The 3,115-nt window shown below is 69.0% G+C and overlaps 1 non-coding gene across 1 annotated transcript; it reads right to left on the reverse strand.

Moving 5' to 3' along the window:
- Window positions 1-396: 396 nt before the first annotated feature.
- Window positions 397-515, reverse strand: LOC148058752 (5S ribosomal RNA). The gene has a single exon (XR_015709625.1). It is a non-coding gene; the product is annotated as a 5S ribosomal RNA (ribosomal RNA).
- Window positions 516-3,115: the final 2,600 nt, after the last annotated feature.

Below are 3,115 nucleotides of genomic sequence, written 5' to 3' on the forward strand. Positions count from 1 at the left end.
CTTTCTGACCCACAAATAATGCCCCAAATGCCGCCGCCTGGTGGGGGGAACTGCCGCCTAGTCCCGGTTCTATTTTAGGTCACTTTTCTCACTTTCTGACCCACAAATAATGCCCCAAATGCCGCCGCCTGGTGGGGGGAACTGCCGCCTAGTCCCGGTTCTATTTTAGGTCACTTTTCTCACTTTCTGACCCACAAATAATGCCCCAAATGCCGCCGCCTGGTGGGGGGAACTGCCGCCTAGTCCCGGTTCTATTTTAGGTCACTTTTCTCACTTTCTTACCCACAAATAATGCCCCAAATGCCGCCGCCTGGTGGGGGGAACTGCCGCCTAGTCCCGGTTCTATTTTAGGTCACTTTTCTCACTTTTCTACCCACAAATAATGGCAAAAAAAAATGCTTACAGCACCCAGTATTCCCAGGCGGTCTCCCATCCAAGTACTAACTGGGCCCGACCCTGCTTGGCTTCCGAGATCAGACGAGATCGGGCTCATTCAGGGTGGTGTGGCCGTAAGCGAGGGAAGCGCTTGTGAAATGCCCCAAAGTGTTGAAAATGTTCCCCAGGCCCCTGGTTCCCCATCCCCGCAGGAGGAGGCTCCCCAGGCCCCCTGGTTCCCCATCCCCGCAGGAGGAGGCTCCCCAGGCCCCCTGGTGCAGGAGGAGGCTCCCCAGGCCCCTGGTTCCCCATCCCCGCAGGAGGAGGCTCCCCAGGCCCCCTGGTTCCCCATCCCCGCAGGAGGAGGCTCCCCAGGCCCCATGGTTCCCCATCACCGCAGGAGGAGGCTCCCCAGGCCCCCTGGTTCCCCATCCCCGCAGGAGGAGGCTCCCCAGGCCCCCTGGTGCAGGAGGAGGCTCCCCAGGCCCCCTGGTTCCCCATCCCCGCAGGAGGAGGCTCCCCAGGCCCCCTGGTTCTCCATGCCCGCAGGAGGAGGCTCCCCAGGCCCCTGGTTCCCCATCCCCGCAGGAGGAGGCTCCCCAGGCCCCCTGGTTCTCCATGCCCGCAGGAGGAGGCTCCCCAGGCCCCCTGGTTCTCCATCCCCGCAGGAGGAGGCTCCCCAGGCCCCCTGGTTCTCCATCCCCGCAGGAGGAGGCTCCCCAGGCCCCCATGTTCTCCATGCCCGCAGGAGGAGGCTCCCCAGGCCCCTTGGTTCTCCATCCCCGCAGGAGTAGGCTCCCCAGGCGCCCTGGTTCTCCATCCCCGCAGGAGGAGGCTCCCCAGGCCCCCTGGTTCTCCATCCCCGCAGGAGGAGGCTCCCCAGGCCCCATGGTTCCCCATCACCGCAGGAGGAGGCTCCCCAGGCCCCCTGGTTCCCCATCCCCGCAGGAGGAGGCTCCCCAGGCCCCCTGGTTCTCCATCCCCGCAGGAGGAGGCTCCCCAGGCCCCCATGTTCTCCATGCCCGCAGGAGGAGGCTCCCCAGGCCCCTTGGTTCTCCATCCCCGCAGGAGGAGGCTCCCCAGGCCCCTGGTTCTCCATCCCCGCAGGAGGAGGCTCCCCAGGCGCCCTGGTTCTCCATCCCCGCAGGAGGAGGCTCCCCAGGCCCCCTGGTTCTCCATGCCCGCAGGAGGAGGCTCCCCAGGCCCCCTGGTTCTCCATCCCCGCAGGAGGAGGCTCCCCAGGCCCCCTGGTTCCCCATCCCCGCAGGAGGAGGCTCCCCAGGCCCCCTGGTTCTCCATGCCCGCAGGAGGAGGCTCCCCAGGCCCCCTGGTTCTCCATCCCCGCAGGAGGAGGCTCCCCAGGCCCCCATGTTCTCCATGCCCGCAGGAGGAGGCTCCCCAGGCCCCTTGGTTCTCCATCCCCGCAGGAGGAGGCTCCCCAGGCCCCTGGTTCCCCATCCCCGCAGGAGGAGGCTCCCCAGGCCCCCTGGTTCTCCATGCCCGCAGGAGGAGGCTCCCCAGGCCCCCTGGTTCTCCATGCCCGCAGGAGGAGGCTCCCCAGGCCCCCTGGTTCTCCATCCCCGCAGGAGGAGGCTCCCCAGGCCCCTGGTTCTCCATGCCCGCAGGAGGAGGCTCCCCAGGCCCCCTGGTTCTCCATGACCGCAGGAGGAGGCTCCCCAGGCCCCCTGGTTCTCCATCCCCGCAGGAGGAGGCTCCCCAGGCCCCCTGGTTCCCCATCCCCGCAGGAGGAGGCTCCCCAGGCCCCCTGGTTCCCCATCCCCGCAGGAGGAGGCTCCCCAGGCGCCCTGGTTCTCCATCCCCGCAGGAGGAGGCTCCCCAGGCCCCCTGGTTCTCCATGCCCGCAGGAGGAGGCTCCCCAGGCCCCCTGGTTCTCCATCCCCGCAGGAGGAGGCTCCCCAGGCCCCCTGGTTCCCCATCCCCGCAGGAGGAGGCTCCCCAGGCCCCCTGGTTCTCCATCCCCGCAGGAGGAGGCTCCCCAGGCCCCCATGTTCTCCATGCCCGCAGGAGGAGGCTCCCCAGGCCCCTTGGTTCCCCATCCCCGCAGGAGGAGGCTCCCCAGGCCCCTGGTTCTCCATCCCCGCAGGAGGAGGCTCCCCAGGCGCCCTGGTTCTCCATCCCCGCAGGAGGAGGCTCCCCAGGCCCCCTGGTTCTCCATGCCCGCAGGAGGAGGCTCCCCAGGCCCCCTGGTTCTCCATCCCCGCAGGAGGAGGCTCCCCAGGCCCCCTGGTTCCCCATCCCCGCAGGAGGAGGCTCCCCAGGCCCCCTGGTTCTCCATGCCCGCAGGAGGAGGCTCCCCAGGCCCCCTGGTTCTCCATCCCCGCAGGAGGAGGCTCCCCAGGCCCCCATGTTCTCCATGCCCGCAGGAGGAGGCTCCCCAGGCCCCTTGGTTCTCCATCCCCGCAGGAGGAGGCTCCCCAGGCCCCTGGTTCCCCATCCCCGCAGGAGGAGGCTCCCCAGGCCCCCTGGTTCTCCATGCCCGCAGGAGGAGGCTCCCCAGGCCCCCTGGTTCTCCATGCCCGCAGGAGGAGGCTCCCCAGGCCCCCTGGTTCTCCATCCCCGCAGGAGGAGGCTCCCCAGGCCCCTGGTTCTCCATGCCCGCAGGAGGAGGCTCCCCAGGCCCCCTGGTTCTCCATGACCGCAGGAGGAGGCTCCCCAGGCCCCCTGGTTCTCCATCCCCGCAGGAGGAGGCTCCCCAGGCCCCCTGGTTCCCCATCCCCGC

This window comes from Callionymus lyra, unplaced genomic scaffold (genome assembly GCF_982586985.1).
Source record: "Callionymus lyra unplaced genomic scaffold, fCalLyr1.hap1.1 HAP1_SCAFFOLD_48, whole genome shotgun sequence".
NCBI classification, from domain to species: domain Eukaryota; kingdom Metazoa; phylum Chordata; class Actinopteri; order Syngnathiformes; family Callionymidae; genus Callionymus; species Callionymus lyra.